The 12,948-nt window shown below is 45.8% G+C and overlaps 1 protein-coding gene across 1 annotated transcript in view; it reads right to left on the reverse strand.

Annotated features, from left to right (window-relative positions):
• Positions 1 to 12,948, reverse strand: part of LOC131402530 (adhesion G protein-coupled receptor E4-like) — a 494,190-nt gene that overhangs the window by 55,740 nt on the left and 425,502 nt on the right. The window lies entirely within an intron of this gene.

The following is a 12,948-nucleotide window of genomic DNA, read 5'->3' on the forward strand; positions in this document are numbered from 1 at the left end:
AGCATTTACCAGCAGGCCACTGCATTCGACCTTTGCTGCAAAAATTCTTCTTATAAAGAGGTTAGCACGAAGGGGACAATGTCAAACAACAGAGAACACGCACGGGCAGAGGTGGAGAGGATCATGTTTATCCAGCAGCGGGACACGGGCAGGCTGAATTACTGAAATGAGAGTACCGAGAAGTCAGAGCTCTGATAAAGTAGACATTTACATTTCCTACTTACCACGCCTTCTACTGAGAGACTTGCAGGTACGGCGACTGGATCGGTAGGGAATTAGATGCTCTGTGAATTTCTGAGAACATGCTGGCTTCAATATTCATTTGCTGCTAAGCTCTCTCAAAGTTGCTACACCACCTTCCCACCCTCCCCACGGTGGGACTCAGAATCCATTTTCCTCTTCAGGATGGTATTACTATTTAGAGGTGGGAGAATTCTTATTTAAACATTTCCAAAGCAAGCAACCTGGTAACTAACGGCACAGCCCTGTGACAGGGTGAGCAAGATTTCCCTGAATTAATCACTATTAGTGAAGAGAAGCATCGTTCCAACTCTGCCCTGGAAAATTTGAAGCTTTTGAGAACTCACCACGAGCACTGCAGGGACTGTTTCCGTGTTCCTTGGGGGCAAACTAAGGCGATAAAATGAAAATGAGGTTTGTGATAAAATGTTATTGTACCTAGAATATGATCTACAGAGTATTTCGTAACTATCTTTCTCACGTTACTTCTAGCGGCTCCTACAATGTTTTTCCCTTACAATTGTTTCTGCATGGGCCCACGGTTCAGCACACCCTTCCTATTTTTGCAAGGTCTAATTAGACACTGGGGCAAGATGCATGTTGTCTGGAGGGCATTTATAACTTCTTGTGTATTTAAGAGTATAATTATGCAATTGTAAGATATTCTTATTAATGTCAATTAATCTATTGTTCATTGGGGTTCATTCTTATGATGATAAAATTCAGGAAAACTGGAAATTTGCTTATTTAAACTGAGAGATTGCATATACAAATGGACAGTGGCCAGACCATATATGAAAACTCTGACCTACAATCTACAGTAACCATCCCAGGAAGCCAGACTGCCATCTCTGGCAACAATCCAGGAAGCCAAATAATGACCTCTGTAACAGTTGCCCCCAAATGGCGAGGACATGGTTAATGACTGACAGCTTCCCTCGTTTTTGTCCCTGCTTCCAACTTAGGACCAACCAGAGAAAGCAAAACATGCACCCCTAAGCGATCACACGGATGCCCTGCTTCTAGTTAGCTGCCTCCCGCATCTCCGTGCCCACAGCCTCCATCAGCACACACCTGAAGCCGTCCCTCTTCTCCACTATGAAGCCTTCCCACTCTTCTCTCTGCCTTGAGTCTCTGCCGAACACAAGTGATGGTGGCTGACTCCCTTAGCAAGCTCTGAATAAACAGCCTTTGCTTATCCTCATTTGGTTGGTCTTTATTTTTCCACAAAAGTAAAAGAAAAAATCCCTCCAGATCATCTTGAGGCAACCCTGAACCCTAGGCTGTCTCCCCAGAACCAATGGGCACAATTCAGCATCTTTCTAGTGGTGCCTTCAGGGCCCTCAGCACCCGGCCTCTCCCAGGGAGGTCGTCACCAGGGGCTTGGGGACCTCCCGGGAACACACCGTGAGGCCCCGTCCCCCTTCCCTTTAGGCAGTCCCCAGGTGGACACCAGCTGTTCCCTTTAGGCAGTCCCGAGGTGGCTGCCAGCCTGTAGGGGCTCCCAGGGGACATTATTTGCTGACTTTCAGGTCCGATGAATATTCTCAGTCCTTGGCTCTTTACTTTTGGCAAGTGAAATAACAGGAAGACTTTTGCAAGAGTTCAGAAGAGACATTCACTTTTGTAAATCACCTACCCAGCCAGCTGGAGTTCTATTTATGACCCCATTTCTGGATATGAACTCCCAGCCCCTGGAGAGCACAGACCTCAGCATGACGCCCGGTTTAATCCACTGGCTTCGACCCAGATGAATGCTTGGTTGACCCTAAGTGGTTCTCTTCTCTAAACTGAGTGCAAGATGATGTCCAGGGCCCTCAATTAAGTGGGAGGCAGAAGTCTCAAAGTATTAATTAGGAACAGAAGATGACCTAGGTCAGAATGAGTCTGGCGTCCTCGATCTCAGTTGTCTTAGGAAAGACAGTATTTGCATGAGTTAGAATTGCAAATGGAACAAGCTAAATATTTGCATCTTGGTGTGTTGTAATGGACAAGAGCTCATTTCTGCTTCAATCAGCTCGGCTTTGTGAGAAAGTACACTGTAGGAGCAAAACAACTTCACAGCTCTGCAAACTAATTCACACTCCAGCAAAGGTCTCTTGCCTGTTTGAGCGGAAGCAAAGTAGATCTTTTATTCTAGCAGAAGAGGGAGGAAAGAAACCTGCTTTAGGTTTTCAATAAAATGCAGAGAAGCACAGAATTAGAGCACCCAGTCCTATTTCCCAAAGCCTATTTATGCCTTTGGTCACTGGTCCTACAAGACGCTCCTTTAAAGTAGGATTCTGAGGGCAAAAAAGTTTGGGTAACACTCTACCGAGTTTCTTCCCCTTGCTGGTCACCATGCACAACAAATTAGCATATTGAAGTTTCTGGAAAATTCTACGTAAAGGAAGCCTGTTTTACTCTAATCAGTGTGCACAATTACTGAGGAAGCATGGAATATGCCTTGGGAAATACTGATTTAGGCCAATCTCCTCATTTTTTAGTTGAGCAAAATGAAGCCCAGGGTGGAGTGGCCTACCAGTTACAGTTTTGGTGAGAGATCCAGGATACGCTCCCTGCCCTTCTGGCTTTCAGAGTAGCACTCTTCATACTGCACCAGGCTGCCTCTCCATGATCCCCTGGCCAGTGACTTGCCCAACCAGGTGGAGAGGATCTAGAGTCCTCTCCACACAGTTATTGGTTTTGTCATTACTCGTGGAAAGAGAATGCCTGTGACCCACCCAGCCTCCCAATGGTTTTCCATTCAGTCTGGTCTCAATTATAACTCTGTCTTCCAATGGTGCACATAGGTAGATTAAGTGTGTATAGCATTATGCTTCTCAAGGAGACACATACTTCAGAGGTTTTTTATAAAATCTACACTGCTTCCAAGAAAAATGCCTGGTATGAATGCCCAAATCCTGCTGATTTGCCCCCATCCCTTACCTGTGACCTTGGAGCTCCAAAGATGCACAGCACAAGCGCCTCCCGTGGGGACGGCCAGGCACACGGCAGATGGAGGCCGAAGCATTTAGGAGCCCAGGCCCCTGGCAGAGCACTTGAGTGCTTCTGTGAGAAGAGGGGAGGGAGTCTGGAACATTTCACAGCATAACGCAGCGTAAAGGAGAGCTCTGTGCAGGCAAGTTTGGGTCAGGCCTCAGTCTCTTCTGTCTCATGCAGCTCTTTGCGCATGTGGGAGGCTTGAAGACCCACTCTTTCCTTCCCTGAGGAGGGTGGCTGGTGTGGAAAATTCTGGGGATACTGTCCTCTCCAGTTCTTCTCTTTGACCAGAGCCCTTTTCAACCACTCTGTCTGATCTCCCTGCACCGTCTCCCCGGCCCCCTTCTCCAGGCAGGTCTTTCTTGTGCGCAGCTCAGGCTCTCAGATAAAAAGTCAGCTGCCCTGGAGAGTGGCCTCTCTTCTCTTAATTCTTGACTCACTGAGTTTCTTTTCACTTCTGAGATGTCCAGGTCAGGGGTCTGGATGAGATGAACTCGTGTCTTTGCATCCGCATGTCCCTCACAGGAGGCTGAAAGCCAACGTCCAGGACAGCTTGTGGCCTCGTCCTGGGCTCTGGTCTGGGCAGGGCAGGTTTCCACTCACCAGGGACTCGCTGCTTGTTCTGTCATTTAGGAAGCTTCCAGGAGCCCTTGTCAAAGAGGAGCTGTGGTTGGGCTGCTCCGAGATTTGTTCCAGCACTTCCTGGCTTTGAGCAAACCCCTGAAGATTTTCTACGTTAGATTTCCCCTTCTCTAAACTGGGACCAATCCTGCCCACAGAGGGTTTGTGAAGAGGGATTTATGACAGCACGAGGGCATACCTTCCCACTGGGGTTTGCAGAACTTGCTGTTACTATGGGGCTGGGTTGTTGGTGTCATTTCCACCTTTGCTTTATTTTGAACACTACACATAAGCCATACATTCTTGTGTGGTGCCATTTAGAGGGGACAAGACCTTAGCGAATTAAATTATTTTTAGCTATGTCACTGTGGTGTACTGAGGGGGAAAAAGGCACCAGTCTCCATATAAGAGTCTCTGGTACAGATGCACTCAGATCTGGCTGGTTTTGGAAAATTTTACGTTTTCGAATACAAGTGTACCAGTTCTTTATTGCAGAAAGAGAAATCAGGTTTTTCAAGCACAATCTCAAGAGACGCACATCATGAAAACACAACATTAAGAAACGAGACAGGCTGGGTTAGCAGAGCCAGCGCCCTGTGCCGCTGTCAGAATCTGCATGGAGGGCAGAGCTGCCACAGGGATCTCACCGGGAACAGAGGAGGAGGTCCACGTTCACCGCATCTGGCTCCCAGTGGGCGGAACCCACCCAGTGAGTTACACGCCAGGAACCGAGTAGGTCTTTGGAACGTGACGTTCTCCAGAGGCTGGTATGGTCTAGTCTGAGGGTTTCCTGGGGACATCGCTCTTTCTGGGAGCTGTTTGTGGAGAAACTGGCTGATCCCCTCAAAAGTTTGTCACACCCACTCTCTCTCAGCCTCCCAGGAGTTCAGCACTTGCCAGGAAGTGTGGGTGCTGGAAAAGAGAATGTTGATCAGCTGACCCCATGGGAGGGAGGCCCTGGAAGTGAAGGTGAGACCCACTGGTATGTAGCCAATGGGAACAGAAAGGCTGGAGAGGGAGGCTAACTCCACCTGGCCAAGAAAGGACAGAGATCCTGAGAGTTCAGTAGATGGAATGCTCTGCGCCTTTTAGAGCAACTTCCCGTCCCAACTGGCCTGGGATCCAGGGTCATCAGATGAACTGTCTGGTGCTGAAGAGACTTCCTTCCACTGCTGGACACGAAGCCTCGGCTGGGGCAGGTATTCCAACGGAATGAATCGAGACAGCCTCTTCCTGTCAGAGGAATGTCTCTTCTCAGGATTTAAAACAAAGGAGTCAGACTGGAGCCCTGGTGAGAAACCGTAACCCCAGGACATAAGGGCCTCCTGCAGTCAGCACAGGTACTGAGGACAGCAGGAAGCGGGCCGCAGAGGATCCGTGGGGCTCAAGCACAGAAAGAAGGGAATTACTGGAGGACGATCCTTCTCCTTACAGTAGGAGTCCACTACATGTTTGCTTCTCAAGTACTGTGGGGTCTGGGCTGCTCGCCTTTTTCCAGGGAGAGAAAGAAAATGTAACACTGGCAAAGCCCAGGTTTCCATGACACCAGACATCAGAAGAACAGGGATTTAAGGATTCAAGGATTCCTCCCTTTAGTAACAGGGATTGCACCCAGCACTGCATGAAAGTGCAGGATTTCGATAGGTAGTTCAGAGAAGGCCCACAAGGCCACACCTGGGGAGTTCGTTCATGAGAAAGGAGAAACCACAGACTATTTGCATGAGCTGCAGGCCAAACGGAAAAGAGACTTCTCCTGCACACCTGGGGAACGGTGTCAGGGCTGGCCATTTTTTCTACTTTGAAGAGTGGGAAGAGTAAGCTCAGGTTCTCCAGACCCTGCAGCTGACGATGGGAGACCGGCTGTTGTGACTGAGAAGGCAGCCGGATCAGCAGTTTGAGACGCTGCCACGTGGCCAGGCTCTATCCGCCAAGCTCGCCATCTTTGGGGAGGGCGTGAGGGAGCCATGACTGGATGCAGTGCAAATGCTGCCTCATCACTGGGCTCAGAAAGTGTCTGGAAGAGGGCAAGTGCTCTACGGCAAACTGGAGCTCTGGATTTCTGATGACACCAACTTGGGAAAAGGACAGACGTTTCAACCGGCAGAGAGGAAAATGCTTTGCAAGGTATTTGGACAGTGCTGAGAGGTGGCCGAAGTGTCATAAATCCCTCAGACCACTTTCTCCTTAAGATAAACTCATAATTTCACTCCTATAGTTTTATAGTTTCCCAAAGAATGTTTACTTTGCCTCAATACAAGGTTTCAAGGATCAAGTCTTGAAACTGCATTGAAGGCTCCCATCCCCATTCAAGAGAAGCGTCAAGAGAGGTGGCTTTAACGTCATCTGAAGCACGGGGACCCATTCCCTGTAGAGAGAGGTGACGTGGAGAGCAAAAGGAGAGCAGAAGGGATGAGGTATGACAATTTTGCACACCTGACACCCAGCTTCCCACTGGGGGCCATGCTGGTGCACCTTCTGTTATCTGGAGCTATCATTCTAACAAGAACTTGAAGCAGATTGAAGAAATGAGCCTGTGCTTCAGATGGATGGCTTCACATCCTTTGGCACACGGAGCAACTGCTTCTGAGATGCGCAGAGACACGAGTCCACACCACACCTGCTCCTTTGTGACGCCCGGTGAGCAGTGTAGCCTGTGAGCCACACGTGCCGTCTTCCGACAAGTCGAGAAGGAGCACTCCCCCTCAGCTGCCTCGGGTGAGCTCACCTGCTGCCCGCCCCGGGGGGCCCTCCTGTAACGCCTCTTTTTTCGAGAGATGACTAAGTGTAAGTAGCTCAGAGCTCACTGCAGGCAAATCATTACAAAGCAGCAGAGTGAGAGGCTGGGGATAAACGAGGTCTATTCATTAATGGGACCCAGAAATCTTGGGTTCTATTTCAGCATCGGCGTCTGCTGTGGAATCCAGAAACCATTTCAACCTCTCAGTGCTTCAATTTTCTTCTGAAAGGAAAGGCAAAAGGTATCCACTTGATACTGAGGTTTGGAGGTTCAGCTGTGCATTCCTGGAGCATGGTAACGCAATCTCCATGGGGCAGTCATTTCTCTTCTACAATGAGTTTTGGGGCTAACGTATGAGAGCTAAATGGATTCCAGATTCTCTTACCACCACCAGGAAAAGAATACTCAATGCTAGAATAAAAATAGAAAGCTTCCTTTTCAAAATAAGTTTGTAGAAGGAAAGGGATTTGCTAAGTTTTCTTAGCAGGGCTTTAAAAATAAATCACTTCTGGGCCGGCCCCGTGGCTTAGCGGTTGGGTGCGCGCGCTCCGCTACTGACGGCCCAGGTTCGGATCCCAGGCGCGCACCGACGCACCGCTTCTCCGGCCATGCTGAGGCCGCGTCCCACATACAGCAACTAGAAGGATGTGCAACTATGACATACAACTATCTACTGGGGCTTTGGGGAAGGAAAAAAGGAGGAGGATTGGCAATAGATGTTAGCTCACAGCTGGTCTTCCTCAGCAAAAAGAGGAGGATTAGCACAGATGTTAGCTCAGGGCTGATCTTTCTCACAAAATAATAACTAACTAACTAACTAACTAACTAACTCACTTCTGGAGATGCCAGCTCACACCGAAAGGCCCCGAATCTGACTGTGGGGCTGGTGGAGACGGCACTCCTACACACTCTTCCGCGGCACAGACCCAGGTACGGCCTGGCTGCTCCGGTTGGGGTCTCTTGTATTTTTGGGGGGAGGGAGAGAAGGCATTTTTGTTCGACCACGTCTCCTTGCTACCTGGTTTAAGTGATGAAGATACAATGAATGTTGACTTGAAGTTCACAGACTTTCATAACAAAATAAGACATATTTTGATTCTTATACAAAATTCAGGTCAGTTAGCTTTGTATGGCTACTACTACTTAAAGCACAGATTTATAGTCCTATGATTATTTTAAAACAATGCATAATTGGAATTTGTTAGAGCCAACAGTGGTTTTTGGTTCTTCTGTCTCTAAAGCCTGAGTGATCACATGTTTATTTTTATCTCGGAAAAAACCAAAAGGGCAGTTCTGCACATGTGCATGTAACTACCGTGTTTACAGATGAGCCTCCTATGACCCCTGGCCCTGCCCCCTCCCATGGTCAGAGGGAACTCTAGGGCAGGGCAAGGAGGTGCCCTAAGACTCGCTAGTAATAACAACAATGAACAGTTCTATTAGCACTTATAGTGGAATTGCTCAAAACCTGGTTTTATTAACTTTCCTACAAAGTAACAAAGAAGGTGTCAATGTATTTAGCACCTCTGGTCTTGTAGGTACTGTGATAGATGCATCCCGAATGGGTCCCCTTTAATAAAACACGAAAAAACAAACACAAACTCAAACCAACTTGTCCAGACAACAGCACAGCCTCTGACCTCTCGAAAAGAGCAATGATGATAAGGATCTCAGGGTGTCCAGTAACCGTCAGCAGTAACTCACGGAGCTGGCAGTAACCCAGGGATTGGAGGGGCAAGTGGAGGATGGGCCATGCCAACAGAGCGAGGTCATTTCTTCTCACAGGACTCAAGATCCACATCTGAATTTTGCACACCAGTAATTGATTTTTTTTGATTTGCAAAATTTTATTAAGCAATAGCTGGACAACTCTTACAACTTCAAATCATCAAGAAAAAAAAACATAAGGAGATTAATCCATCTCAATAATAAAGACAAAATAATTTGGACAAACCACACCATTTTGAATGCAAACCATTAATGCCTTCTAGAATACCTCCTGCACAATCTGATACACCAAATACATAAGAGAGGCAAACGAGGGTGAGCTCGTTAGAATGCAACCCGGAATCTCAACAGATCTTGCTTGGAAAGCAAAACAAAGCAGGATGCTGGAATTGAAAACAAACAAACCAACGGTGGAGGAACTGAGGCGCCCACAGCAGCGTGCGCCATCCCTGAAGTTTGGACGAGAACATGCTGGTGGTCTGGTTTGGTCTGGGACCTGTGCACCTGCATCGCACACTTACAGTTTAAAAAAAAAAAGGGAAAAGAAAATGCCAGTAGTAATAAACTCAGAAATTATGTCCAAATTTACAGTACCAAAATAATGCATTTATAAACAAATGCGAAAACAATACCCCTTTGGTAAATAATACAGTGCCTTTTTCATCAAACGCATAACCCATGCTTTTCTACAACATGAAAAGAAATTTTTTTTTTTTTTTTTTTTTTTTGTGAGGAGATCAGCCCTGAGCTAACATCCGCCAATCCTCCTCTTTTTTTTTGTGCTGAGGAAGACGGCCCTGGGCTAACATCTGTGCCCATCTTCCTCCACTTTATATGGGACGCCGCCACAGCATGGCTTACCAAGCAGTGCGTCGGTGCGCGCCCGGGATGCGAACCAGCGAACCCCGGGCCGCCGCAGCGGAGCGCGCGCACTTAACCGCTTGCGCCACCGGGCCGGCCCCTGAAAAGAAATTTTTTGATCTACAGTAAACAACGAGATCTTAGAACCCTATCCCTCCCCTTTAAAAGAACTTGTAAACAGAAAATATAGGTACAAGTAAAGTTACAAGAAAATTGCACTAAGCCAAAGAAACGAAAACAAAATAAGCCACAACCCCTCAGAGTTTTATCAGCTGGGGAGAAGGAAATAAAAGAATGGTGAAGAGTTTTGAGTTCTGTGCTATTACAAAATCCCAGGATCTTAAACAACCTTTTTGACACATTTTGTCTCAACTAACTTGGTTCACAACCATTGACTTGGCCAAGTGATGGACGGCCCACACAGGGACCCAATGGGCTCCTTTTCAAGAAACCTTTGAACCTGAAGACAGCGCAACACTGCAGAGGACACTCGAATTCAAGCCAGCCGGGGCATACACTCCTTTGCTCTTTTTTCAACCCACTCTCTGGTCTTTGGGGCAAGCGATGACTTCTTTTAGGGCTGTTCTCAAGGGCGTCCACCAAGCAGGGCACACTCATGGGGAGGCTCCTCTGTCTCAGCTCGAATTGGTGTTTTTGTGTAATTTTTGAAAACAATCGCAATTCCAAATGCATTTGTTTCTAGAGGTGAGCCTGCTCGAGACAGTATTTTAAATGCACTGGTTTACACTCAGTAGATAGCTCACTAATACAGGAGAAATCTCTACAAAAAGGCAATGTTTGGGAACACAGCTTCCGAGTTTGTACAGCGGAAGGATGAGGCGCCATGTTTTGCGCCTTTGGGCTGTTAGAGTGGAGGGGAGTTCAGAACACGGTCCCGGTCGTCCTTTCATTTTACAGATGGACGAATGGAGGTCCACGGTCACCCTCCAACTTTCAGCACAGAGACCTTGGGGTCTCCTGACGTTCTGCTATGCTAACAAGAGGAACGTGCACGTTCCTGCGTGTCCTTGTGGGACACTCAACAAGGGAGCAGTGGCCATGGATGAAAAACACTAACATACAAAATCCTGACATGCTGCCATGAGAGCTTTGACATTTTCCTGCTCCTTGGTGCCAATTTTTCTTGGGATATACATTCAACGGGTACACCGTACACACATCTGTGCCTTTGGTTTGGTGAGGTTAGAGTTAAAACTAATTTAAAATTGGTTTTTATGTTTGTTAATTTATCGCTTCCCTCAAAAAGGCATGGATTCTTTATGTAGTTGACTATTGACTGGGCTAATGTTTTTAAATTTAGGAATCCAATGAGGTATTTTAACAGTCATAAATTGCTATTAACAAACATGAAGGATGTACAATTCTGCTGTTTAAAGTACTGACTTTAGTAGTATTTAATACATTGGGACTGACTGAATGAAAACAATTTTTAAAACAAGGAAAAGCATCACCATGAACTTAAAAGACACCACACAGCAGCTGCTGCAGACACCTGGGCCGTCTGCCGTGGCCTTCGAGAGTCTCTGCTCCTTTGGCCGGAGCAAGGGGAGCTGGGCAGTTGCTCATCCACAGGCGGACGCGCATGTACGCAAAACATCCCAGCCCGAGGTCTCTGTCTCTACCGGGGGGAAAAGGCCTTTTGGGGAGCGATCTAAGAATTTAGTAAGTTTAGTTAATTATTTGCTACACATACTCACTTGCTCTTCAAACATGTATTTGTAGTTTTTATTCCAAGGATTTCCCCCATATTTGCTCTGATGAAGAAAAGTTCTAAAATGTACCCTTTCGTGGTCTTTACATCTTAAAGACCAGGCAGAACTTTAAAAACGGAAACTTATTCCTAATAATTCCTTCCTCTGCTACTCTCTTCCTAATGTCTCCTCTCATTTCATATCACCTTTTATTTTTAATTAAAAATAAAATTTCCAAGAGAAGGGGAAATATTATTTTAGGCTATGTTATCTCAAAGAAGTCTTCTCCTTTGTATATGATCAATACCACAAAATGCAAAAAAAGAGTTACTTTTAAAGGATTAATAGGATTTTTTCCCAATTAGAAAAAGTTATAAATTGTCCAGCAAAAAAACCTTCTACCATATCCTCTTTATTTCTTGCAGCAAAATATACTGCTACCAAATAAGTCATTACAAACATACTATTTTTCTAAATAAATAATAAAATGGGCATAACTCACCAGTACATAGTAACAAAATAATTCCTAAGAACACTATTAAAGCAAGATAAATAATTATTTTTTGGACAATAAAACAGGGGAATTGCATTTAAATTATTTTAGAAATAGGCTATAACCATTATTGCACAACTAATAATAAGCAATGAAACATCGTAACAAGCTACAGAAACTCATAAAATAATTATATAATTCTGAATACACTGCTAAATTCTTTCTGGCAGAATTTACCCACCAAAGAATCAGGTTCAATATTTTAAAATATAAAATGGGAAACTCTGGTATTAGCTGGAAGATGGTCTTCACCGTATTTAAAACCTCATCTGTTTCTTCGCAGTCTGGAGAGAACGGTGAGCGATACCATCTTGCTCTGGGAAAGGAACGGGCCAGTGTCTTTTAATCCCAAACAGGGAATTAAAAAAAATATATTTTGAAAATACTTTTCTGCAGTATCTTCCACTTGTCTGTTTCCAAACAAAATCCAAATTTAGGACCCTAAGCTAGTAGACTGTTCTTGTGCTCCTGCCCTACCTAAACAACATTACAGATGTGAATAACTGAAAAAGAGGAACTGGGGCTTGTTCTCAGAGCTGAATGCCGCCCAAGGCGTCCCCCGAGGAGGGGGAGGTGGCAGAAGATCATCTCAGTGGACTTTTTTTTTGGCGCAATTAACAAAGAGTAGTCAATCAACTACCTAAAGTCCCATAATTTAACCACGTTCTCCCAGTAGTTTATTTCCTCAGTAAACAGTCTGTACAGTTACTAAACAACTTTTTTTTTCCCTAGAGAAGATTGTGAGACTTTTGTCAAAGAGCTGACTATAACTCTCCCTTAATACCCTGGCAAATGCTTAAAATTTTTTTGTTACATTTCTAATCTAGTGGAAACCATTTCTAGTCAATTGCATTTCAATGTAGCCAAGAAGAGGAAAGGAGGGCTTTCAATTGGTATCGTCAGCCTTTTTAGAAAGGGTAGAACAGTGTCATCTCACGGGAGAGAAAATGTCCACTGCTGCATTTTCCAGATTAAACAATAAAAGGGGTGGGGGAATAAAGGCTGCTTCTCAGCTGGTGGGCATCCAGTGACTAGCCACCGCGGTAGCTGAGAAAATCGTTACCCCACCGCACGCCGGGATCTCTCCACTTCTGTCTCCTACCTTCTCCCGAAGTCAATCATACTGAGTCACTGAGCCTAAGGAATTGTGACATATTATAAAACTAGTGGAGTCTTCAATGTAAACATCCTCCGAAGAGGAGCGCAGCCCTTGTACGATTTCAAGTCACGCTGCGTGAACCGCCCGTGCGTACGTGTGCAGGAGTTTCCTCCTCACCTGCCGTCCCTTCCCCTACATCCTCATGAGCGACGCCTATTTATACCGGGTAATAGCACCCCCATACAAAGCCTGCTTTTATTAGTCAAACACAGTGCATTTGCCAAAACACCCTTCATTAATCAAGTCACCTCTGGGGGAGTAACAGAATATGTGTGAACTAAATGTTGTTCCCCCAAGAGAACCTGTACCTTCAGGATTTTCGCTTGTGTCTTTTAAAAAAGTTTTTCGTTTTTAC

This window comes from Diceros bicornis, unplaced genomic scaffold, assembly GCF_020826845.1.
Source record: "Diceros bicornis minor isolate mBicDic1 unplaced genomic scaffold, mDicBic1.mat.cur scaffold_124_ctg1, whole genome shotgun sequence".
Taxonomy (NCBI): domain Eukaryota; kingdom Metazoa; phylum Chordata; class Mammalia; order Perissodactyla; family Rhinocerotidae; genus Diceros; species Diceros bicornis.